The sequence below is a fragment of the Macrotis lagotis genome, chromosome 4, assembly GCF_037893015.1.
Source record: "Macrotis lagotis isolate mMagLag1 chromosome 4, bilby.v1.9.chrom.fasta, whole genome shotgun sequence".
NCBI classification, from domain to species: domain Eukaryota; kingdom Metazoa; phylum Chordata; class Mammalia; order Peramelemorphia; family Peramelidae; genus Macrotis; species Macrotis lagotis.
In genome coordinates, this window is record NC_133661.1 from 31,694,100 (window position 1) to 31,721,680 (window position 27,581).

Sequence of the window (27,581 nt, forward strand, 5' to 3'; positions counted from 1 at the left end):
CAGCAGGAGTTTGATGCAACTGGCAGTGCATGGGGAAGGGGAGGGGATTTTACCTGGACACTGGTTTGAGACTATGCAAAGAAAAGTGCAGATGATACAGAAAAACAGTGCATCTGCTTAATATGGTTCAAAGTAACAGACTATGAGACAACCTACTTAGAAATTAGTGTTGCAGTTTTCCATATGTAGATAGATGCATTTTATGTGCACAACAGATGACAGATGTGTGTGTCTTTGAACATTCTGTGTGAACATAAATACACATACATAGCTTCAGAACCAGGAAGACCTGAGTTCAGATTCCACCTTTTGACACACGATGGCTATGTGACTAAGAAAATTACAATTTGTTCGTATCCTAGGCATCGCTGACACTTTAAGTTGCAGAAAAAGAGTCATGCTGTCAGGAGAGGGACTTGGCTCATTTCTGAGCTCTCTTTGCAATCACAGGTCTAGTCCCTAAAACCTATTTCTTGGTATATAGAGGGGTTTACATATTTATATATGTGGTATGCATGTCTACGTATTCACATGTCAGTTATTCCCCCAATGTGACATTGCCTGATTGCTTTCAATTTTATGTTGGGTTGCAACAATCCGGAAAGCATTCAAGTGGCTATGTCTGAATTCTTTTAACTTTGGTCTTCCCTTGCTAGGTGACATGCAAACACTGGCAATCTGTGTCCAGATGCTATTCTATGAAGCATCGTTGCCTTCTAGGGATTGTTTCCTCTTGTTCTTAAGATTCTCCTGGGAATTTTAGGATGAAAGTCAACCCCAGCTTTCCTGACTAAATAAAGGTTAGGGAACTGGGCTAAGTAATCTCCAGGTCCTTCTAGCCCTAAAGGGTCCTAAAACAGAAATCCATCAAAGATCAAAGGTTAGTCTGTGACCTACGACTTCATCCTGCCTTTGCCTCATTTACTGCTTCCGAAGCACACGTACCCATCCCTACGCTTTGGGCAAGGATAGGGGTTCTTTCGAATTAGAATGAGAATGAGGAATTAACTGAGAGACACGCGGGTGCAAAAGATAATCGCTTAGTTTAATGAGTTTTGCATACAAACATCAGACAGAGATAGTTGTGTATAAATGCCTGTGTTGTCTCCCCAGATGAGTCATTGCCACCTTAATGAGACAAGGACTTGCATTTTTGTCACTATGTTTCTAGAATGTACCATAGCCATTGTTTATGCCTCGAACAATAGGCATTATTACATCTTTGTTGATTAGACTTTGCTTATCACGGGATGAGGGGATTTAAAGAAAAGCAAAAACAGTCTGCCCTCCAAGAAGTTACTTTCTAATTTGTAAATAATGACTGAGGGTAGACAGAGAGGGCAGGGCACATTAGCAGCTCCAGGGGCTGAGAGTGGGGCCTTTGAGCTGAAGTGGGGGACAGAGACCGGGGCAAGGGGGCAGAGGGTCCTCCGAGGTGGAGGGTCCTGGTGGAGGGGCTCCAAGGCGATGCTGCTGCATCGGGAAGTCCATGGCTGGGGGAAGCTCTCGGGCGGGCTGGGCAAGCAGGGAGAGGCTAGCCGGGGAGAGCCTGGAGGGGCACCCCGTTTTGTGTTGTGTCTGGAGCTGGGGGAGGGGAAGAGAGCGGGGCAAGGTCGGAGCCGGGGCTCAGGAAAGGCCCCTTCGGTAGCCGGGTGGAGGGGGCGGGAGGTAAAGCCGGGGTGGCGGAGCTGGGGGTGGCCGCCCGCGCCGGCCACAAGGACGCCTGGAGGGGATCCAGACCCAGGTCTGTTTGGGGGCCCCAAAGGAGCGCGGGGGGCTGCGGATCAGGAGGGAGTCTAGGGTCGGCTGTGCGCAGACGGACGGGGCGTGCGGGGGGCCCACCCGCGACCAGCGGGCACGTCGCGGGGGAAGAGATGGGGGGTGACCGACGACGTCAGATGCTGCGGGGAGCGGAGCCGCGCCGGGCCGGGGAGGGACCCTCAGGTCCGGCCGGGGAGGCCCGCGGGGTCCGGGCGGCCACTGGGCAGCGGAGCCTGGGCCCGGGCGGGCTCCGGGGGCTCGAGGCTGCGCGGGGCTGGGGGCGGGGGCACCGATGGCAGCCAGACCCCACGTCAGAGCCCACCCGGCCCGGGCCCCCACAGGTGAGGGCGGCGGGAGCCTGGGCGGAGGACAACGCGGGCTCACCACCGCCCCCCGCACTGCCCCCCACTGCCCCCTCCCCCGCACGGCCCCCACTGCACCCCCACTGCACCTCCCCCCACTGCCCCCTCCCCGCACGGCCCCCACTGCCCCCCCCACTGCCCCCTCCCCCGCAGTGCCCCCACTGCACCCCCACTGCACCTCCCCCCACTGCCCCCTCCCCGCACGGCCCCCCACTGCCCCCCCACTGCCCCCTCCCCCGCACGGCCCCCAGTGCCCCCCACTGCGCCTCCCCCCACTGCCCCTCCCCGCAGTGCCCCCACTGCCCCCCCCACTGCCCCCTTCCCCGCACGGCCCCCAGTGCCCCCCACTGCGCCTCCCCCCCACTGCCCCCTCCCCGCAGTGCCCCCACTGCCCCCCACTGCCCCTCCCCGCAGTGCCCCCCCACTGCCCCCCCACTGCCCCCTCCCCCGCACCCCCCCACTGCCCCCCCCACTGCCCCCCCACTGTCCCCTCCCCCGCACGGCCCCCACTGCCCCCTCCCCGCAGTGCCCCCCCACTGCCCCTCCCCGCACGGCCCCCCCACTGCGGGGGTCCCCCGCACGGCCCCCCACTGCCCCTCCCCGCACGGCCCCCCGCGGGGTGGGAGCGGCGGCGCCTCCTCCCGGGGGCTCCCCCTCCCCCGCTCCGCCCCCGCCCCCGGGCCGCCTCCCGCCGCCGCCATTGGCACGCGGTGGCCGCCACACGCGCGCACACGCGCCCTCGCACGCACAGCGGGCCGCACACGCGCACTCCCGCACACGCGCACTCCCGCACTCCCGCACGCGCACTCCCGCACGCGCGCACGGCCGCAGCCGCGCGCCTCTCCCTGGCCTCGGAGAAGAAAGGAGCGGCGCGGGGGGCGCGGGGGGCGCGGGGCGCGGGGCGCGGGGGGCGCTGGCCTTGGCGGCGGCGCGGCCCGAGGCGCGGACGGCGGGAGGAGGCGCCGGGCCCAGCCGGCCGGGGCCGGGGCGCCCGAGCCCGAGGAGGCGGCGGCGCAGGTGAGCGGCCCGGGGGCGCTGCGGGGCCGGGCCGGGGGTGCAGAGGCGCGGGGGGAGGGCCCGGGCCGGGGGCGCTGCGGGGCCGGGCCGGGGGTGCAGAGGCGCGGGGGGAGGGCCCGGGCCGGGGACGCTGCGGGGCCCGGGGGTGCTGCGGGGCCCGGGGGTGCAGAGGCGCGGGGGGAGGGCCCGGGCCCGGGGGCGCTGCGGGGCCCGGGAGTGCAGAGGCGCGGGGGGAGGGGCCGGGCCGGGGGCGCTGCGGGAGCCGGGCCCGGGGGCGCTGCGGGGCCCGGGGGTGCAGAGGCGCGGGGGCCGGGCCCGGGGGTGCAGAGGCGCGGGGGCCGGGCCCGGGGGTGCAGAGGCGCGGGGGCCGGGCCCGGGGGTGCAGAGGCGCGGGGCCGGGCCCGGGGGTGCAGAGGCGCGGGGCCGGGCCCGGGGGTGCAGAAGCGCGGGGGGAGGGGTCGGGGCGCCCGGGCCTCCCGCTGACAATGGGGGCCCCCGGGCTCCCCCCGGGCTCCCCTCCCGGGGCGGGTCGGGCTCCCGGGGCTCGGAAATGGCGGGCCCAGCCGGGGGTGGGGGGGGCCCGGGCCGGCCTTTTGCGCGGGGAAAAGGAGGCGGGGGGAGGGGTCCGGGGAAGGAGGAGGCGCGGAGCCGGGGAGACCCCCGATCCCCGGGGGAGGCGCTTGGCCGGGGCTCGGGGGCCCGGGGTTCCACACCCCCCCCCGGCCAGCGCGCGAACCCCGGCTTTCCAGCCGCTCGCCCCTCCCCCGGCCCCCCGCGGAGCCCCGGCTCTCGGGGTGGGGGAGGGGAGGCCCCCCGAGGCGGATGGGAGGCAAGCCTCCAGCTCTCCGGGGGCGTCTCTGCAACGGGGACCCCTCCCCGGGGACCCGGGGCAGGCTCGGGCCCCCCTCCCGCCTATGCTGAGCTCCCCCTCCAGGGCTCGACTCCGGAGCCCGCCAGCCCGGCCCCCTTTGTTAGAGGAGCGGCGGGGAGCACCCGGGAGCCCCTGGACTGTCCGGACCCGGGCTTGCCCCTGCCCCTCGCCACCCGGCCCTGGTACCCCCTCCAAGGTCACCCGGGCATTGGAGCCGCCCCGGGGCGGGAGGCCGAGCCCCCCCCTTCCCCCCCCCCGTCACAGGTGGGGAAGGAAACAGTGTCTGGGCCGGAGCCGCTGGGGGGGGGGGGCAGAGAGCCCCTCCCGGCCCGAACGGACCCCTGCTCCCCCCCAGCCTCAACTTGGGGGGGTAACTCGAGGCTTCTGATCTGAGGTTCCAAGAGCCTTTGGGTTGTGCAGTGATTGCACTCAGCTCCTGGGTGGGGGGCTCCCCCCGAGAGGCAGGGCCATGGGCCCCCCCCCAGTGAGAGGCAAGGCCGTGGGCCCCCCCAGTGAAGGGCTGGGGCATGGGGGCTCCCCCAAGAGGCAGCCTCCCAGACTCCATGGTCATCACTACCATGGATGGGGAACATGAGGCATTAAGCCTCCAAAGCCCCAGAAATTGTGAAGTGACAGAAAAGGAAATGCAACGAGATTAAAAAATTCAAAACGCGCTTGTAGTTCTGAGGTCCACAAGCCGTGCTGGCAGTCCACACAACGTGAAACTGGAGGTACTGAGCTCTCCGAGCTTTACTTTCTTCATCTCGAAAATGGAGTAATAATCATATTACAGTCATCCACCTTCCAGGGTGGGGGGGGTTGTAAATTTTCAAGAATTTCAGAAATATGCCCCTCTTTGGGATGCTTCATACCTTTCAGACCGTATTAAAGAAAGAAAAGAAAGGGGAGAGGAGACCTAGAATAAATTCTGAAATATTATAGTTGGCATTTTTTAATGAGATAGAAACTGACCTATGTAAATCTCATTATATCATTTTTTTGGCTGAAAATGTCTCATCCCTTTGTTTTTGTTTGGGTTTCGTTTTTTTTAAACTTCTTTTGTATTGCAAACTGAATTTTCTGACTTTCTACCCTGGCAAACCTCTCTTCAGTTTAGGATTCTAAAGGAGCCTAAGATGAGAAGGCAGATGAGGAAACCTTTGGGATTTGTCTGAAATCATGCTCCTCCCCACTTGATAGCATCTCTTTCATGAACCAGATTTCTCCTTTCTTCACCTAACAAACCTTCTGTCGTTCCCCTGCCCCTTCTACTTCACCTGAATTTATTGAAGGAACACCTTAGCGATTGTTAAGCATTTTTTACAAACTCCCTCTTTCAAAAGCTCCTGGATTTCATTATGGTCTAAGAACCATGACCTTGGCATTCAACTACCCAACCAAATGTCTCCAGTTTTACAAGGAGTTTTATTTATTTGTTTGTTTGTTTGTTTGTTTAGCTTTTCACAGTGGGCCAAAGACCCTTTCATTTTCCCAGAACAACTGTGTCTGTTTTCATTATCTCCTGCTAGCAAAGGATGTGAGTTAGTCCAGTCTTAAGGAATTTTACCACAAATGAAATATGATGCGTTTCATGTAGAGAATGTGAAACTGCAGAAACCTTGCAGGAGGTTTTCCTTCCCCCTGCGTCTCCAGGCTTTTTGAAATCCTCCACCTTTTTGCTGGAATAAAATCTTGAACATAGTGGTGGACCATTCCTGAGTGGGTTCGGTGATTTATTCTAGACCAATGAGAAGCCCACTTTTGGCCACAAGATCAAGTTCAGCCAATCTCTGGTGGTTCTTTGCAAAGAAAGAAGGAAAACAATTGGCTCCGTGCGCTTGTCCACCATGATCCATCCCAGCTTCCAGGCCTCCCTTTGGACTGTTCTGGAGGACACTCCAGAAGCCCAAAAAGCATTGTTTTAAAGGGTAATGTCAGGACTAAGAAAGATTCAGGTGGCAGTAGAAGCTAGAAATGAGGAGAATCCCTGGATAGATCCGCAGTGGAACAAAGACTCCAGGGTACCTCTTCCCCACTGGATACAGAGCACTGGACCTGGATTCAGGAAACACTGAGTTCAAATCCAATCTCAGACGAGTAATGACCCTGAGTGAGTCACTTAACCCCTGTTTGTCTCAGTTTCCTCATCTGTAAAATGGAGGTAAATAATAGCACTTTGTCTGGGGATAAAATAAAGTGATCACTGTAAAGTACACTGCCAACCTACACAAGTCCTAGATTTTATTCCCTTCCAAGACTGAGAATTCTGTTTAGAGCCCACTATGATTTAGTGAAAAGGATCCGATGGTTTTCCAGGAATTCCACCCTGTGAATGTTTAATTAAATTGAAACTGAGCTGAGCAAATACAGAAGAAGAAAAGTTATAAGAGAGGGCTTGGAAGCATGTTAACAAAGCAAGGGACTTAATGAAAATTGGACCCAGAAGTGAAAACATTGTAACAGCTAGGGGAGAAGAATCAGGGTCTTTCTAAGCCTTGGGGGGGGGGGGGGGAATGATCCTGAAGTCAAATCTACTTTTTACAGAACCATAAGACATTGATTTCATTCATTTACCCATTCAAAATATCGTACAAGGTGCTATAGAGAAAATAGCAATGAATTTTACTCAGAATTGACTATGCATCTCAGATGAAAATAACTCTTTGTCCTCCTGCTCCGGAAAGGGATTGTTTCTGTCTCAATCCAGCTAGTCAATATAGTTTTATACATGGATAGATTTAGACAGAAGGGTGGTGAGACCCAACTCCTAATGAGATCTGATTGCTTAATTTTCAGTGGGAGCATTTACACCTTGGAAATCTGCAAAGGGTACAAATCAATGCTTGATTAATTGTTTTGTTGATTGCTTGAACTTAAGAAAGTGATGGAGAGAAGGTGAATAATGAAGAGTAAACTAAAAGCCTGTATATAAATTCCCCGGTGCTCCAGTGAATTGTTAAAAATGTTTACCAAAAGGCACCCCAGGGTTGGATATTGTCTTCTTTGGAGCAAAGTGGGACAATTTATATGCAGTCTAGAACAATTTTTTCCCCTTTTTCTTCCAGTTACATGCAAAGGTAGTTTTCTACAGTCATCCTTTGGCAAACTTTTGAGTTCCACATTTTTCTGCCACCCTCCCTTCCCTCCCCTCCCCATGGCAGTGAACAGTCTGATATGGGTTGTACATGTTTAATATGTTTCCATATTAAAGTGAAAGAGCTAGAACAAAGGGGAGGAACTATGACAAAGAAAGAAAAAACATAAAAGAAGTTTTTTTAAAAATAAAAAATGAACATAGTTCATGTTTTGCTGCTCTACGTTCAGACTTAATAGTTTTTTCCTCTGGATGAGGATGACATTGTCCATAACAGATCTCTTGAGGGTGTCCTTCATCACTAACTGCTACAGTTGATCATCTCACAATGTTGCTGTTGATGCGACAATCTAACAGTTTTGCTTACTTCCTATAGTATCAGTAGAACAGAAACCTAGTATCAAGCTGGTTAGATGCCAGAGGTTCATGGACCTGGATGGAAAATTGCCAATGATGTCTTTTTTTCAGTATAATTGATTTTCTTTGTAATTCTATGTATTTTTAAAATATTTTTAAAGCGGTATTCTCAGAAGGGTTCCATGGTCTTTTCCCAACTGTCAAGAGTCCATGATGCCAAAAAGATTAAGAATCTTGACTCTTAAGTTTCTCCCCTCCAGGTTCACAGGATTGATGACATTTATAAAGGAAGAGTTGACCTAATGTTTAGGCTTAAGCAATTTTATGATTATAAACAACACTATTAAGGCAGAAACAAAACTTTGGCATGCCCTACTTAAAATTGTCAAGTTAATTCTGCAAAAAATACAGGTGAAATGATATTAAGGAATATCATGCTGTAGGAACAATATTATAAACAGACAGCTAAGTAAACAACCATAGATTTCCATGAATGTAATGTTGAGTCTGGTTATAATATAATTGTTTTTAGTTCATTGAAATTTTCTTACATTTCCTTCATTTTAAATCTGTCCCTCACTTTCATCTTTGCCCTTCCCTACCCCATACCTTGGAATGAAACTTAGGAGGAAAAAAGAGAGAGAGAAAGAATTTTGCAAAACCAGCTCACCAGATGAGATTGACATTATTTACAGTATATTTTTTTTTTAGGTTTTTGCAAGGCAATGGGGTTAAGTGGCTTGTCCAAGGCCACACAGCTAGGTAATTATTAAGTGTCTGAGGCCGGATTTGAACCCAGGTACTCCTGATTCCAAGGCTGGTGTTCTATCTACTGTACTACCTAGCCACACACCCCCCCCCCAGTATTTACAGTATTACATATCTTTACTCGTTGAATTCCACATATAGAGGAGAAAGCTGTATTTTTTTTTCATTTATTCATCAGGGCCCAGCTTGGTGATTAGAATTATACAGTATTCAGTTTTATTTTGTTATTGTTTCTATTTATGTTGTAATCGTGTGTCTCATTTTTCTGGTTCTGCTTACGATTTTCTCTATCAGTTCTATGTTTCAATTCCTTGGATTTATTATGATGCTAATTTATTGCATTTATATACTCTGTAATTTTTTTTAATCCCAAGGGTACTGAGATAATTTTTTCTGCCATGAACCTTTCTGGAAGACTTTGGATCCATTCTCAAAAGAATAGTTTTTAAATGCATCAAATAAAATACATAGGATTACAATGGAAACCAATTATATTAAGATATAATTAACAAAATGTTTTTAAAAGTAAATTTTCAGGACACAGATTAAGAATCCTTGCTTAGGGTGGCTAGGTGGCACAGTGGATAAAGCACCGGCTCTACAGTCAGGAGTACCTGGGTTCAAATCCGGCCTCAGACACTTAATAATTACCTAACTGTGTGGCCTTGGGCAAGTCACTTAACCCCATTTGCCTTGCCAAAACCTATAAAACAACAACAACAAAGAATCCTTGTTTAGCAATTTCCCAATCCATGGGCATTTATTCTGTTTTTTAATCTTTGCTGCCATAGGGGAAAAAAACATGTTATGAATATTTTATTGTTGGGTGGGATCCTTTCCTTCTATCCAACCTTGGGTGTATACATAGATAGAATCATGGAATCAAGGGATATCAATATTTTAGACCCTTTTTTTAAGAAATGGCATTCCAAATTGTTTATCATAATGGTCGGAACAATATATATCTCCAGCACTCAATACAGGATTAAGTATTATTAATTTACTTATCTTGCCTTTGTCACTCCAACATGGATCATTGCCAGCTTTGCCCATTTCCTGTGAGAGGTGAAACCTCAGAATTGTGTAAATTTCAGTATCTTTGGCTATTTGTGATTTAGTGAAATCTTCCCAAAAGTTCAACTCTTTTACAAACTATTTGTTGTATGTGTATATCTTTATACACATGTATTCTAAAGTATGTATATATAGACATACATATTTGTATGTGTGTGTGTGTATGTATGTATACTTTAGAATTGACAGTATGGGAGACACTGGCACAGGATTGCCCAGGATAGTGTGTCCTCATCAGTGAGGAGGCTGTGATTTATGAGGAAGGCAGAATTGAAGCAGCTCAAAGGAAACATGACATCCATAAGTTTAGAGCACTGACCCCCACCCCGACTGTGTTCACATGGACATTTGGTGCCCAACATGTGGTAGACCATTCCAAGCTCATACTGGTCATATCAGCCACAGTCAGACAGGCTATAATTTGTCTCAAACATAGTGATGTGTATATATAAACCAGTGGACAAAAGCAAATATATGAGTATTTTTGTTATCTGTATAGCTTTGGATATTATTAGATCCATGTTAGAAATGTTGATGCAAGGGGCAGCTAGGTGGTGCAGTAGATAGAGCACTGACCCTGGAGTCAGGAGTACCTGAGTTCAAATCCAGCCTCAGACACTTGATAATTATCTAGCTGTGTGGCCTTGGGCAAGCCACTTAACCCCATTTGCCTTGCAAAAACCTAAAAGAAAAAAAGAAATGTTGATGCAAAGATGTTTTCCCAATCAACTGCTTTCCTCTTTATCTTAATTGCATTGATTTTGTTCTTGCAAAAGCTTTTCAAGCTCATATCCTTAAAAATTGTCTGTTTTCACTTTTAGAATGACTTACTTGGTTAAGTATATTATTTGCCACAACCATAAAAGACACTAGATCATGTTCTCTTCTAAATTTTTTTTAATGGTATGACATTTCACGTTTAAGTTGTGTACCCATTTTAAGCATACTTTTAGTATATAGTACAAGTTGATCTCAGCTTCTCAGACTAATTTCTACCACACGCTCTTTCTGTTTTTCCAGCAGTTTTGGTCAAATAAAGAGTTCTTCTCTTTCAAGACACATACCCAAAAAGTTGCCAAAGCCTGCCATTTCTTCTGCCCCCATCTCTTGCATTCATCATCTTCTCCCTTACAGAGCCACCTTTCACCTGGTCTTTTTGTGATGGCCTCAGAATAGGTCTCAGTTCACTCCCTTCACCAGCTGAGAAAGTAATTTTCCCTAAATGAAGCTCTGATCTTACTCAGCACTAATTCTAATGCCTCATTTTTACAATTCAACTCACAACTTGACCCTCCCCTATTTTTCAAACATAGAAATGCATCTGTCCTTTGAACCCTCGCTATGGTCTTTGTTCCTCTCATTGTGCCTTTGCATGGCCATACCTGGAGATCTAGAGATCCCTACTGAAGTGCCAACACCAGAGGTGTCAAAGGCAGGCTGCATATGACCCACAACCCTCCAGAGTGCAGCCTGAGCCAGATTAAAATCTATCGGGGTTAATAAAATACATCACAATATTAACAAAATATGGATAATATTAATATGTGGTTTTCTAAGTGAATATGTGATCTGCAGGGATCTTTACATATGTTTTATGGCTTCATTTCTGTTTGAATTTACCAACACTAATGTGTTAAACAAGAAATGTCTTTCCAGGTTCCCACAAAAGGTGGTGTCTCCCCTTCAGTAACTACTTTGGGTTTTTTTTTAACATGTTGCATTTATTCTGCTTATATTTGCTCTGTACACAGAGGCATGTGTATATATGTGTTTGCATATTCGTGTGTGTGAATACACACACATGAATATGCATACACATTGACATGTGTCCTCCTTCTAGAAAATAGGGGCTTCTTTCGAATGGAGCCTGTTCATTTTTATCTTAGTGTCTCAGCACCCAGGAAGGCATCTACACAGATGACACTCCATAAATACTTAGTGACTGATTGATTCAAGTAATTCATGTTCTTGGGTTTATTGAGCACTGGGTAATTGAATTTGATTTCTTTTTTTTCTTTGTCTAATCTTTTCTACTGATCTATTTCTATATAGATCTACCATCTGTTTTTTAACAGGTGCCCTCAGTGGTTTTGATGATTACTACTTTATAATGGAATTTAAGCCCCAAAAGATCTGCTCTTTTATTCCTCCTCTTTTGTTGCATCATTTCCCTTGAGTCAAGACCTTTTGTTCCTCAAAACCATGAGATCCTTGAAATTTTTGTTATGAGTTTATCTAGCCCTCTAAAGTACGCCAGAGCGTTAAATCTAGAAATTAATTTACATGGTATGGTCATTTTTATTATACTGTTGCAGCCTAACCATGAATAATTTATATCTCTTCAATTATTGAAATGATTATTTCTTTAGAGAGCATTTTGTAATATTTATAAGCCTTGGATGTATTTTGGTAGATAGATTCACAGATACAGTATGCATTTTGTAGTAATTTTAATGGGATTTCCCTCTCTAATATTTCCTCTTTGGTTTTGTGACTGCTGTATAGAAAAGCTAACCAAGGTAGCTAGGATAAGAAAATCTGTTGAATGGAGGAAAATCTCTACATCCAACATCTCTGACAAAGGTCTACTGGTAGGACTTCCCAAGTGTCCTGGTTTGCACTGTCTTGTCTCCTTAATAGAGTGTCTTAAGGCAGACATTTTCACTTTGTCTTCATAGTCATATAGTAAACACTTCATAAATGCCTACTACAGAGGGGCAGCTGGGGGATTCAGAGCGTAGGGCCGCGGATTTAGGGAACCCTAGCTTGAATTCTTCTTTGCTTTTCCCATCTGTAAAATGGGAATAAAAAATAGGAACCTACGGGGGCAGCTAGGTGGTGTAGTGGATAAAGCACAGTCCTTGGAGTCAGGAGTACCTGGGTTCAAATCCAGTCTCAGACACTTAATAATTACCTAGCTGTGTGGCCTTGGGCAAGCCACTTAACCCCATTTGCCTTGCAAAAACTAAAACAAACAAAAAAAAATAGGAACCTACCTCACTGGGTTGTGCAGATCAAAAGAGTTAACATGTAAAGTGCTTTGCAAGCCCTATATAAATGCAAGTTGTAGTGGAGTAGCAGTTGAAGTAATAGTGATAGGAGGATAATTAAGATACCTAGTGGACAAATCTATAGGATAAGGGAATATTCCCAAATGGGTAAATGGTCAAAAAAAGAATCAACAATTCTCAAAAGAAATTAGAGCTATTAACACGTATGTGAAAGATGTCTTCAAATCACCAGTAATACTGGAAATGCACATCAAACCAATGCTGAGGCTTCATCCAATCTTCAGGAAATAGAAAAAGATGACAAAAAGACATTGTAGAAATACAGTTGAAGTGATTCTCTGTATAGATGTGAATGTGGTCTATCATTCTGGGAAGTGGTAGGGAAGTGTGCGTTTTTAGTTGAGTAATTAAAATGTCCATATCCTTTGTTGCAGAGATTTTCTTGATAGACACCTCCAGGGAGGTCAAAAACATAAAAAAAAGGATTATATACTTCAAAATATTCATAGGAACACTTGTATAGTAGAGAAGAATTGGCAATGAAGCAGATGCCCGTCAATCTGTACAACTTGTGCTACGGGAGCTTAATGGAATATTGGTGCATCATAAGAAATAGTGAATATGAAGAATCCAGAGAAGTATGAGAAAACTTATATGCATGAACTCAAAGTTTAATAAACAGAATGAGAAAATGATCCATAATGAGAGACAACAGGAAAAAAAGGAAAAAACAAAAAAAAATGACTCTGAGCATGGCAATTATGATGAACAAGCATGTCCCTAGAGAAAGAATGCACTGTTCCACCTTCTTTGCAGAGGTGGAGGACTGCAAATAGGAAGCATTCAATAGATTTTGAAACTCAGTTGATATGTTGGTAGTTTGACTGACATGCTTTTTTCCCTGTTTCTTTATATTCTCTGTTATTAGGGATGATCTGCTCTTAGAGGGGGGAAGATATTGTCAGAAAAGAAGGTGATATCAAAACAAAATATCAGAAAATAATTTTGTAGAGAAATGATAATGATTTTGTGAATTTGTTTTGTATATTGCTCCTTTATGGAAATGACTATCTTAATTTATTTCTCAATTCTTTGAGTTTTCTAAAGAAATCATCGTGTTGCTGACAAACAGGAATAATTTTATCTCTTTGTCAATGTTTATGCCTTTAATTTCTTTCTCTTATCTTCTGGCTATCGCTAATATTTCTAGAACTGTGTTATAACCATGAAAAGAGCAGTATCTTGGCTTTAGCCTCCATTTTGGGGAAAGCTTCTAGTATTTCTCCACTGAGAATAATGCTAGCTTTGGTTTTTAGCTGTATTCTTTTTAATTATATTAAAATTCATCTTTCTGGGAAAAGAAAGGACACTAATAAAGGACTTTCCCATGGGAGAGGAGATATATGTCTGCAGTAAAAGAAGTTTCATTGGGGGAAATTTGCACACTGGGAGATTACCCTTCTCAGAGTTAGAGTTGTATCTCTTAAACAGTATCTCCTAAACAGAACCCCACCCCCGGACAGGGAATGGATGGTTAACACCTAGCTTGATATGTAAAGAAGGGAGGAGGGGAGACAGAAACTAGGAGGAGATAACATGGTCTTGGCAATGGAGACAGATCATGTGAAATTCAGGGGATAGAACCTTGACTCAAGATTTTTAACACAGGATGACTCTTAACATGCAGCATTCACTTAACATTGCTTCCTCGATGAATCAATGTTTCTAACTTTCTGAGCAGAATTATATTCTTAATTTTGCTCAAAGAATAGATTGTCCATTTATCCAGTGAGTAGTATATAAGCAAGAAAATCTCCACCTGGAGTCCCAGAGATAGATTTCAGGAGTTCCATGAATTTGGAAAGGAAAAAAAAAGATAACTAAAGTCCTTTGATATTCTACATATTTTGTTTTATGCATTTAAAAGTATTGTTCTGAGAATGAGTCCACTAGCTTTACCAGACTGCCCAAGGTGTCCATAACATAAAAAAGGTAAGATTCCCTGGCACAATCCAGTTTTTTTCTTTGTATATATTTTGAGACAAAATGTTGAACAGATATGGGGCATATTTCTACACATAGTGATAATGTTTATGCATCACCATTTTGATGTGCATTTCCTATTACATTCCATTCAGAATTAACAGTGCCAATCAAATAAATCACGCATAATGGGATTAATTGTGATGAATAAACACTAAAAGCTACATAACCATGTCACTGTCTTTATCTTAATTAATACTTAGTAGGAAACAAAGTTAATAGCCTCTGCATTGACTAATTCAATATCTTTTGCCAGATATAATCTTTCACTTTATGTACTATAGGGAAACTATTGTTTAAATGGGATATGAAATGAAAATTTGCACCCACTTTAATTGAAATAGAAATACTTTTTTGAGGGGGGAAGCTAGGTGGCACAGCAAATAGAGCAGAGGCCCTGGAGTCAGGAGGACCTGAGTTCAAATCCAGCCTCAGACACTTAATAACTGCCTAACTGTGTGACCTTGGGCAAGTCCCTTAACCCCATTGCCTTGCAAACAAAAACATTATTAAGAATACATTTTGGTGCTCATTGATGTGAAAAAATACAAAATAATAGCTAAAAATAGATACATTTGAGAAAACTTACATGGAATGAGATGTTGATTATTAGATCAAGTAGTGATTCACCAAGTTTCCCGCTCCAGGACTCTAAATTTTAAATTAATGAGTCTTTTAGAATTTAAGTGAAGTGAGAAGTAACTTCATTTTACATCTTTCTACAAGACTCATTTTTTTTCATTATTCATTATTTGCACAAACTGGTCTACTAATTTTACCAATCACTTGGCAGATACTGTTTCATAATACAACAATGATAACACACACTCTCGCCCTAATATAGTACCTACATCCCTCTGGATCTGGGTCATTCCCAAACATGTAAGTTTTGTTTCTCTCAGAATTTGGTGGTCTTCTAAAGGAATCTATCTTAGAACCTTTAATCCCCAAACCAATCAAATAATGGCTAGTAGGTTGGCTATGGGCTTCTGCTAATCACAAAGACAGCACTTGGGGGCCCAGATGTCCCCCCTCACTCTTCACAGCCCATAATCACTTTTCTGTGGGCTGCTGTAAGCTGCCTGGGGAAAGGCTTGAGTCTGTGTGAAACTGTAGAACAGAATGTGAGGAGCCTGGCCCCTTACCAACTCTGGAGTCACAAAGGACATGTGTGGGCTGTGGCTCCCCACCTCCCTTGTTCTGGAAGCCAAGTCATCTGAGAAACTCAGGTCCCAAGAGGCAAGTTATGAGTAAGGAAGAGTAGTTATTATTAGTACTTTACAAATATTATCTCATTTCATCACAACATCCCTGACTTCTGTTCTTATCCCCATTTTGCAGATGTAGAAACTGAGGCAGGCAGCAGTTAAAAAAAAACTTCCCAAAAGCCACATAGTAGTTTTTGAGGCTGGATTTAAACACAGAGTCTTGTATTCTACCCACTGCACCATCTAATTGCCTTAGGTGCTCAAGATTATGTAGGCTCATTTTGCTTTAAAGATCTAATTTAAGGTTTTTCATGCTAAATTTTGATCACCTGAGATTATCTCTCTTATTTATAATTTAGTTCCAAGTGATCCCATGTAATATTGTTTTGGTTTGGTTTGGTTTGGTTTGGTTTTGGCCCAGTAATGGTGTTAAGTGACTTGCCCAAGATGCAGCTAGGTGATTATGCTGTGTCTGAGGCCGTATTTGACCTCAGGTCCTCCTGCCTCCAGGGCTAGTGCTCTATCTACTGCACCATCTAGTTGCCCCTCATATAATATTGTTTTACCAAACATCTTAGAAACATGGGATATGGAGTTGGAAGAAAATTGTAAGATCATCCAGGGGACAGTTATGTGATGCAGTGGCTAGAGCCCTGGCCCTAGAGTCAGGAGGACCTGAGTTCAAATCTAGCCCCAGACACGTCATAATTACCTAGCTGTGTGGCCTTGGGCAAGTCCCCTAACCCCATTTGCCTTGCCAAAAAACAAAATCATCCAGGCTAGGGCTTTTTAAGTACTTAGCATATATAAAAGGTTGAATTTATTGCATTTTGTGGACTCTTCTCAGAATTTCTGTTTTTAAATGTATAAAATCAAATATACAGGATCACAAAGAAATAAATTGCAATGAAATATAGTTTTCAAAAAAAATTTAAATACAAGTTCATAGTTTAAACCTTATGAGTCTACAAAAAAAGAAATTGAGGCCCAGAGAGATATAGGCAGTAAGCCACTGTCAAATTGACTCTTAACTGTTCTGTGTTCCTACTAATCCCAAGAGCTCATCTTTCTGGAACTAAGTATCAAGAGTAGCTAAAGAGCTCCCTAATTTTAAAATGAAGGACAGGCTCTTGGTTAAAAAAAAAATACTTAATATAGTCAAGTGGATCTTTTTTTAATTGGTACAGGCTGAAATTTGGAACTATACCCCAAAAGTTATTAAACTGCTTACCCTTTGACCCACTACTAGGTCTATTACCCCAAAAAGATCAAAGAAAGGAAAAGGACACATAGGTGCAAAAATACTTCAAGTAGTTTTTTTTGTGGTGGTAAAAAATTGGAAATCAAGGGGATAGTCATCATTTAGGTAGGGAATGGCTGGTAAGTAAGTTAAATGAATGTGAATGATACTATTCTAGAAGAAACAATAGAAGGGATGATTTAAAAAGAAACCTGGAAAGATTTTAATAGACCTGATACAGTGAAGTGAATAGAATCAGGAGAACAATTAACATCAGTTTTATAAAGATGATCAACTTCAAAAGAGTTGGAAAATCAAATCGGTGGAGTGACCAATCACAATTCCACAGAATTTATGATGAAACATGCTTCCTACTTCCAGAGAGAAAGCTAATGAACTCTGAGTGCAAATTGAAGGGTATTTTCTTCTATTTCTTTATTATTTCTGTCTTTTTTTGGACCTGGCTTATACAGAAATTTATTTTATGTGATTATCCATATTTTCAGTGGGTTTTCTTTTTTTCATGCCTTCTCAGTGGGGGCGAGAAGTGGGAGGGCAGAGAGAGGGAAAGAATTTAGAACTAAAAATAAAATTAAATTGAATTTTAAAAATAAATTACAGGCTAACTTGATTTTCCTAAGCCTATAGGTCATTCTTTGGAAAGAATCTCATCATTTAATGTGCCTCCTCCCTCCCTTTGTTCAGTTTTTGTGACTAAAAACAGATACAAGTCAAATCTTGAGTCTAAATTCAATACTAAAACATCTAACACATTACACATATATATTATAATGAAATAGGACTTTGTGGGTAACTATATACACTCTACTGTTTATATGCCTATTAGATCAATTGCCAAAATATTTTTGCACTTCTACAAATATGCATGATTGTTAATATGCCGAGAAAGAAAAACAGAAGAAGGACGGACATTGTGAGAATCTGCCTTCTGTAGTAATAGTAGTTCAAAAATCTAGCTGCTCCTTGGAGACTTATAGACTACAGTATCAGGCATGGCACTTCTTATTTTTTTTAACTTTTAAGGGGGTTAAGTGACTTGGCCAAGGTCACACAGCTAGGTAATTATTATATGTCCTACCCAGGTTTGAACTCAGGTCCTCCTGACTCCAGGGCCAGTGCTCTATCCACTGCACCACCTAGCCACTCTAGGCAATGACACTTATAAGCTTAATCTGCATATTAATGATTTCTCTATAATTTTCTTAAATCTAGACGATACAAGCAATTAATTAAGCCCTGATTTGTGGCATTTGACAATTTCTGGGCTGTAAATTCTCCATCTGAAGCTTTAACAATCTGACTCAAGTTTGAACTGATTTCAGCATATCCCTGCTTTTGGAACACTTTTCCATCAACCTTATTAAGCAAGTACTATCCCCATTTGAGGGAGGAAGAGACAGATGTGTTCATACAACCACTAAATGTCCAAGACAGGGTTTGAACCCAGTCTCTTTGCCCGAAGTCCAGTGTTTTTGCCACTACATCCTATTAAAGCATGTATTTTAAAATTTAATTTGCATGGACCCTCTTCTTAGGTTCATAGCTAACATTCAATCATGTGCAAAATTAATCTTCAGGAATAGCTCGACAATTAATCTATGCATAGTGGGAGATAGAAATAACTAATTTTCTATATTGGCTAAGTTCAGCTTAAATAGACACCTGAAGCAAAAGCCTTAGACTTCTAACACTGACTTCCATCTAGGATGATTGATTGAAAAGATTACAGGTTCCCAGTTTCCTTCTCTAAAAATTAAAAGGATGAGTTTAAATGATGTCCAAGGTTCCTTTGAACTTGTGCTTGCTCCCTACTTTCATGTAGATGGCATGAGGTAGTTTTTCATCCTGTCAGAATTATTTGAAATTTTGGAAAAAAGAATAATTTGTTATCAAAAATTCTAACTTAAATCAGGTATTCTAATGCCTACGACTTGCTGATTTGATCTGAGTGTCATTTTTATGAAGTCATATGTCATATGGATCTGCTTACAGTGTTAATATGCTTTGGCATAAAATTATTGACTCTTCTCATTCACTTCAAAGCCTTAGGAGAAAAATGATTTGGGAAGTATTACTTGTCCAATAATGATTTGCCCTTGGGGGGGTCATAAATAGAAGTATAACGGACAAAATGATTCTACAGTTATCACTGAATCTGGTTTTGACAGCTGCAGAACAACGCTAGCCAAGTCATATTGTTTGAGTAGTTGGAGTAGCACATTAATAAGAATCCTGTAAGGTAGAAGCAATTCTAAAAGGAGTTCATAACCTTAAAAAAAAAGATTCTATCTGCTGGGATTATTTAAAACTCACTACTGGGCCTTCACAGCTTTTGTTTAGCCCCGTTTTCTTTCCTGTAGGATGGAATATTGAACTCTCCGGGTTCGGATACTTCATGGTAAATTGTGTCTTATTTTCCATAGTTATTTTTAAACTATTCTAAAGTACATCAGGGATTAGGACATAATGCAGAACTAATGTTGAGTAAATATTCCATCCCCACACTGTCTGCTGGATGGCCACTTGTCAGGGCTATTGAAGAAGCCGGTGGGCCCCAGAGGTTCCTTCCAACTCAGCAAGCCTGTGAAATTAATTCTATCTCAGAAGCTTTAAGAATCCTATCTCAGTCTGTTAGAAGTGAATAGCCAGGGATCTCGAGACCATTGACCTTGGAGGCAGAAGATCAAAACTTGCGTTTTGACGCAGTCATTTACTTAGCTGTATAACTTTGGTTACCCAGACTCTGTTTCTCCCATCTTTCAAAACTAGGCGCTATAAATAGGCAATTCAAACAAGCTATACATTACTTGGACAGCTGTGAGAATCCAATGATAATAATTTATCAAAGGTGCCTCCTAAATCTTAGAAAGCTATATAAATATGAGGTATTATACTATTGAAGTGGATTTATATGGCCCCAGAAATCAATATTTACTTTATCAACAATTCTAAAAATTATGAGGACATACTATTTCTAGGTTTGGAAGATTGTATTTTTGGAGGCTTTTCAGTTAGTCTAATTTTTTAAAAAGAAATCACAAAAGTGCCTTCAAGTAATCATCCTTTACCATACCCCATTGTATTTCTTTGTCACCCTTAAGCCATAATGAACATCTACGATCAATCAGTTGGTGAATCATGTAATAAGTAAGCATTTATTAAGCCAACCTACAAGACACCAGGAACTAAGGAGACAAATTCAAAGAATGAAACAAGTCCTATTCTCTTTTGTTCGTTTGATGGTTTTTTTAGCAAGGCAATGAATGGGGTTAAGTGACTTGCCCAAGGTCACACAGCTAAATAAATATAAAGTGTCTGAGCCCGGATTTGAACTTGGGTCCTCCTGACACCAGGGCTGGTGTTCCACTGTGCCACCTAATAATAATAATAATAATAATAATAATAATAATAATAATAATAATAATAATAATAATAATAATGTTTTCCTTCATTTTTGAAGAAGACTGTGACATCAGGGAGGTAATGCCGTGACAAGCACATGAATTGGATGTGAGTGAGGAGATGCCTCACCAGCCTCACTTTCTCCTCTGGGTCCAATGGTCAGATATGAATCAGGACAACTGGGGATGGCCCTGGATGAGAGGCAACCAGGGTTGAGTGACTTGCCCAAGGCCACACGGCTAGTAAGTGTAAAGTGTCTGTGGTCACATTCGAACTCCTTTCCTCCTGAATCCAAGACCGATGCTCCATCCACTGTGCCACATAGCTGCCTCAACAAATCCTATTCTTAAGCAACTTATGACAGGGCTTCTTACCTTCATTTTGCAGTGTCTGATTCATAGGAGTTATTTAATACACATTTATTAACTGATCAACTAACAGAAGTGTGTATTATATATGTAAACCTATGTATATACACATGATATATGTCTACATGTCTATGTGCTGATCTCTTTACATTAAAAGGGGAATTCCTGTGAAAAAGACTTCTTCCCATCTTTAAAAAGAAAGTATAACTATTATAAATAAGCACAATTATTCCAAATCTTCCTGTTGTCTCTATTTTCTTGTTTCCTTGCCTATCAAAGAGACTATTTTAATAAATTTATTCTTTCAGGGCCAAACTAACCATACAAATGCTAATGTGGATCCAATGTGTATATCTATTATTATAATAAATCTTGCTAAGAAAGTTGCTAGTCTTCTCTTCTGAGTTGTTCATCTTAACTATTAAGAAATGCATTGATTTCTGCCATTATTACCACCACTAAGCCCCAAGTGGCACAGATGGCACTGACTGGACATTTTAACTCAATATTGCCCATTTGGAATAGTCGGAATAGTTCTTACTGATTCTCTTACAGTTATAACCAACCCCTGGTTACATTACCAATTTACATAAATTCGTATTTGTTAAAATGTTAATTGAGGACGGTTAGGTGGCCCAGTGGATAGAGCACCAGGAGTCAGGAGTATTTGAGTTCAAATCCAGTCTCAGACACTTAATAATTACCTAGCCGTGTGGCCTTGGACAAGCCACTTAACCCCATTGCCTTAAATAATAATAATAATTTAAAAGTTCAATAAAAAATGTTAATTGAAAAACAACTTTTCCTTGACTTAGATTTTTCATTAAAACAAAAAATTGTTGTTGGTAAATCGATCATCTAATACACTCACAGATTAGGAGAGCTGAGAGGAATTTAAGAGCTCATTGAAGTTCAACAACCTCATTTATGGACTAGAAAATGAAACTAAGTGAAGTATTGATCAATTATATATATATATTATATAATAATTTATGTACAAATTTAAATAAGTTGAACCAGAGCTCCTTCATGTTTAAGGCTTATTTCACCCTACTGTTGTTTCTTTTTTCTTTTTTTTTTTTACTAGATTTTTTTTTTGTAAGGCAAATGGGGTTAAGTGGCTTGCCCAAGGCCACACAGCTAGGTAATTATTAAGTGTCTGAGGCAGGATTTGAACTCAGGTACTCCTGACTCCAGGTTTGGTGCTCTATCCACTGCACCACCTAGCTGCCCCCCTACTGTTGTTTCTAATAATTTTTTTGCTTTATATCAAAAAATCCCTGAACCCAAGGACCTTGTCCAAACTCATTTAATATATTCATCAACAATTATGATGATCTCCTGATCATAGTAGGTTCTCTATAAATGTTGGTTAAGTGATTAGATAAAAGTTACTTGCCCAGGGACTCAGGGCTTTCTGATGCCAGCTTTGTTTTCTTTAATGATATTTATAGAAAGATCTGATTTTATTATGTCAGAAATATGTGCATAATGAAAATTGTCCAACCTAGTTGATGAACAGCTTTTCACCAAAAAAAATGCATCACTCAATATAATATAATATAGTCTAATAAGTCAAATACCTTAAAGGCCCTGAATGATTTAGATGCCTATTTCCATAAATCTATATTTCTTTGTACCTGTTTCTATTCTTTATTTTGTGATTACCTGAGTCTTTACCATGATTTTGCTAGTTCTCTCTCTAATACTTGCCATTACAATATCGATTGAGGTTTGCCAGACTGGTAGCGTAAGGGCTATTTTTCTTCTGAGACACCATGTTGACTATTTGGAAAAGTGGCCTCAGGCCCAGTGGTGACTGAATATAGCTGTGGACCAATAAGCATTTTCCAAACAGGCATAATCAAATCAAAATGTTCGATATATGGTAAATCTCATTCTGCCTTTTCTATAAAAAAAATAATTGTGAAAATAGCTCAATAAGCATAATCATTAGCTTTTCTCTGTGTGCTTAAAGAAGGGTATCATTTAAAATAAGATTTAAACATGCATTTATATCCTAGATGGTCATTCTTCAGCACTTACTCATTACTGCCCAATCTAATTGTGTGTGTGTTCAGTCATTTCAGTCGTGTCTGACTTTTCCATGCCCCCATTTGGGGTTCTCTTGACAAAAGATACTGTGATGGTTTATCATTTCCTTCTCCAGCTCATTTTACATTTGAGGAAACTGAGGCACAAGTGTTAAGTGGTTTGCCCAGGCTAGTAAATGTCTGAGGTCAGATCTGAATTCAGGAAGCTGAGTCCTCCTACCTCTGGCGACCCCAATCCAACTGACTTTCCGTAATTTGCTTTAAAGATGAATCTTGACTCTTTTCCCCTCATTTGAAATGCTTCAAAGGGTCAGGCCCACCCAGGTCCCAGATGGAAACACAGCATGATTCTGGTGACTTTGGTCTTCACTGGTCTAGCCAGAGACCTTTTTGTAGCCCTTCTCTACAAAGCCAAGGAATCTCAACATTGACTTTATTCCTTTGTTCCATCAACTCTGAAACTCTGGGATATTTATTCCCTTTGTCTGCAAGAGAATCATCTTGTGTTCTTTGCGACTTCTTTTCAACTGGAGACTATGGTCATTTTATAAGTGTTTTATATCATACATGAACCCCTCCATTGATTGTTCACCAATGGGGTAAGCCTTCTACAATCTAGCATTTAAATAAATGTCCAAGAATCATTTTAAAACTGGAAGGGTCATTGGAGATCCTCTAGAAATAAGGAAGGTAGAATAAAGGCTTGAAGAATTTAACTGACCTGGGGTCGTAACATGAATGCTAGGTCGCATATCTCTGCACTTCCCAATGGCTGCCATCTCCACTGTGCCCAACTGCCTCCATTCTCAGTAGTACCTGCTGGTTTTCCCATATTTTCATGAATGTATTAGTTCTTTTAGACAAGGGACTAGATCATATATTTGTGTTTTTGTTGTGTCTATGCTGTTCTGTTTTTATGTGACAACATATTTCCTCAACATGGCTTAATTCATTGCTAATTCATGATATACTTAGTTACAGAAAGTTGCCAGCAGAAAAGATATTATAAATAGGCTTAAATTTTACCAACCTTTATACTAATTTCTTATTTAATTCAGTATAATTTTATACATGTTAAGTAATGGAAATCCCACCATTTTCCTTGAAAGGTCTAACCTAATCCTTCACAAATAGAAGGTATTAAATAAATATTTGAAGATTGATTTTTTCTTTATGCCTTAAGCATTCCCTTTAACAAATATCTCTCCAGTCCATAAAACTATCACAAAGTGAGATTCACAGAGAAAGAATCAAGTCAATTATTTATTAAACACAATATATGCCAGACATTGTGTTAAACACTGGAGATATAAAGAAAGACAAAAAATAACCTTTGTCTTCTCAGAAGTCACAATCTAATGGGAAAAGACAATATGCAAATGAAATACATTCAGGATAAATTGAAGACAATCAACAGAAAAAAGGGACCAGAATTAAGGGAGATTGGGACAGGCTTCTTGAAGAACTGGAATTCTCTCCCTGCACATCTCTGACTCTTGACTTTCTTCGAATTTCAACTCAAAGTCAAAGATATGGAAGGAGAGAGCAGAAATGAGAGAGGACACCTTTCTAAGACAGTAATATTCTGTCTTACCTCAGTTTGTCTTATTACAAACGAATGATATGGGACCTCTCTTTCTTTGCCATACTGGTGATGAGCCTTAAGCAAGCATACTCTTTTCCTGAGAATGGACTCAAAGCCCTTCCAGCAGGAGAGCCCTCACCTAGCTCCCAGAATCCCCTCTGATGAAGCATCAGAGTAGGCATTTTTTGTGAAGAACTTTGTTTGGTGACCTTTGATTATTGATCTCAGGCATAGCAAAAAACAATGATATGCACTGAAGGATATTTACTGAATTATTGTATTTATTGTATATTATCATGGAGGATATTTATTGTAGAGTTTGAATGATAAAGGGATTGCCTCTAGATGGTGAGATCTTCCAAATCCTCATATTTGTAGGTAATATTATGTTGATTTTATCAAGACTTGAAATTTTGAGGCCTCTCTTCAATGAGATCTATAACCATCATTGTCCTAACTTGTCCTAACAGTCAACAAAGAAAAAATTAACTGGATGAAGAACGTCTGCTCTCTAGGCTATTATGTAGTCAAAAGGACAGTCCAATGAATTAATTCATTAATGCATATATTTTGAATTAATCAGTCATTGAATTCTTCCATCTATTCCTATGTATTGGAAAGATAGTATAGACAATGAACTGGGTCTTAAATTGACATGGAAGATGAGAGCAGGTTGTATTATGTTTGGGATGTTATGTAGACCTTAAAAAAAACCATCTGCCACTCCCCGAAACAAATATTCATCTTTTCTAATTTTACTATTCTTCCAATGACACTTAACAGCTGTGAGAACACCATGATCAGCAAATAATCAAAACTGTGCGCCACTCATGAAGCAACAGAAAGACATAAGATCTGCATACAAGTACATAACCTTATGAGAATCAGTTGTGAAAGTTTTCACTACTTTGATCCACATTGTATTCAGTTCTAAGGACTTATGATGAAAAATGCTATTCATTTCCAGAAGGAAAATCATTGGACTCAGAGCACAGGTTGAAGCTTATTTTTTCTAATGTGGAAATACATTTTGCATGACTTCCTATGTATAGTAAGCATCATAATTCTTGCCTTCTGAATGAGTGATGGGAGGATGTGGGTGGAAGAAGAAAATTTGAAACTGAAAATTAGAAAATAAAATAAAAATATGGCCAATAATGACTTACATAAGGAACAGATATCCTACCAAGAGTATGTTGTTGCAGAAGAGAAGCACACCCTTAGTGATAATAGGGAAGAAGACATGAATAGACTGAGTATTGCACTACTCCATTCATAATGTCAATAGACCCAGAGGAAAGCTTTCAGAACATTGGTGGACCCTCAGTGTAGGATTATGGAAAATTATGGACAAGAGCCACTCAGAATGAGAAGTTGTGTATAAGTTTGTGTGGGTGAGTTATTGGAAGGAGAATTTACATAAATGAACTCATGGACTCATTGAAATTTTGTCATAGTTTCAAATATGTGTATAAACTTGAGACACAGATTAACAAGGACTGGAGGGGGCGGCTAGGTGATGTAGTGGATGAAGCACAGGCCTTGGAGTCAGGAGTACCTGGGTTCAAATCCGGTCTCAGACACTTAATAATTACCTGTGTGGCCTTGGGCAAGCCACTTAACCTCATTTGCCTTGCAAAAAAACCTAAAAAAAAAAACAAAAACAAGGACTGGGGCATTGCACTCCATACTTTGTATCCAGAGGTTCAATTGGGGCCATTCAGAAACCTGCTTCTAATTTAAAAGGTAGGTTCCTTTTTCTCACACTTGTCAGCTTATGTCCCCTGATGCAGTGACAACTTAGGATGATTCATTTATTTATGATTCATTCATGTGTAGGGTTTTCCCCTAAATGGAACAGTTAAAAAGGTATTCAATGGATCCTATAAATTTGTTCTGTTATACAATAGGAATATGAAGCATAAGACTCATATTGCCCTTTGACAGAACAACTTAAAAGCAGGACTCAGTAACTTATCAGATAACTATTGTTACAGTCGGCTGTAAGACTGAAATTTAAACTATTAACATGGAAAGCAGCTATGAAATGGCTGAATAAACATTTACATTTCACCTCTGCTTTGCACTGTCTCTCAACTCCAAACTCGTGAATTTTGTACTCAGCCAATGGCTCCTGCATCTGCTGTGACCCGTCCCTCTGCTCAGTAGATCCAGGATGCATGGACCTTTTGAACTCAAAAGCCTGCACACATGCACCTTGAGAACCTCATCCAGTCGACTCCCCAAGAAGAAATACATGGAATGAGCAAATATGGTTTGTCCTTCAGTCTCAAAGAAGACCATGACACCAGGGAGGTGATGCCATGACAAGCATGTGAACTGGATTTGAGTGAGGGAGCCTGGACTATGTCCTCAGCTTCACTTTCTCCTCCAGAGCCAGTGGGTCCAGTGGCTAGAGATAAGTCAGGACAACTGGAGATGACCTTGGATGTGAGGCAATCAGAGTGAAGTGACCTAACAAGGTCTCACAGCTAGAAAGAGTCAGGTGTCTGAGGCTGGGTTTGAACTCCTGGACTCTATCCACTGCACTATCCAGCTGCTAGCAAAGCAGCCAGCTACAAGTCCACCCGAGTCCACATTCTGTGGGGGGAGCAGCAGCAGGGTGGAAGGGGCACTGACTCACCCCACTTTATGAGAGTCTGGAGATATATACTTTTTATCATATAGAAAGCACAGTTTCCACAACTTTGAATGATAAAAGATTATACAGAATAAGAAGTCATTCTGTTGCTTCAAGCTATTGTGTTTTACCAGTGCAAAAGGCACAGAACAGTAGCTCACATTGCTCTGCCCCATTAAGTTGGACCCTAACAGCTCATCCTGGAGGTCCTGACCCAACATCCTATCATGATACGAAGGTCCCTAGTTTTCTGAAGGCTGAGCAGATGCATGTTATTCCCCCAGGTCCCAACAAGCCAGAAAGGCTTCAAGCCCAGTCCTAGTCATGGACTCGGACTCTCATCTGAGAACCAGCCTTAAGAATTATGATCAGAGACTAATGACCAGATGTCAGAGAAAGATTAATTTTTCTGGTTCAACAGCTTTTGTATCCATATCTTAGGGATGAAGAAAGTAAGATACAGAAAGTTTAAGTGAGTTGCCTATTAGCACAAAGATAGTAAGTATTAAAGTTAGGATTTAACCTAGGTCATCTGGTTCCAAATCCAGTACTCTTTCTATATCATTCTACAATCCCCTAGGGGCAGCTAGGTGGTGCAATGGACAGAGCACTGACCCTGGAATCAAGAAGACCTGAGTTCAAATCAGGCCTCAGACACTTGATACTTACTAGCTACGTGACCTTGGACAAGTCACTTCACCTTG

General features: G+C 42.4%; 1 protein-coding gene across 1 annotated transcript in view; it reads left to right on the forward strand.

The window, feature by feature from the left end:
• The first annotated feature begins 3,042 nt into the window (after positions 1–3,042).
• The window catches only part of MACROH2A2 (macroH2A.2 histone), a 53,663-nt gene continuing 29,124 nt past the window's right edge, over positions 3,043–27,581 (forward strand). Inside the window, exon 1 of the mRNA XM_074232445.1 lies at positions 3,043–3,140. The gene's annotated coding sequence lies outside the window, so the exon portion shown is untranslated. The remainder of the gene's footprint in view (positions 3,141–27,581) is intronic.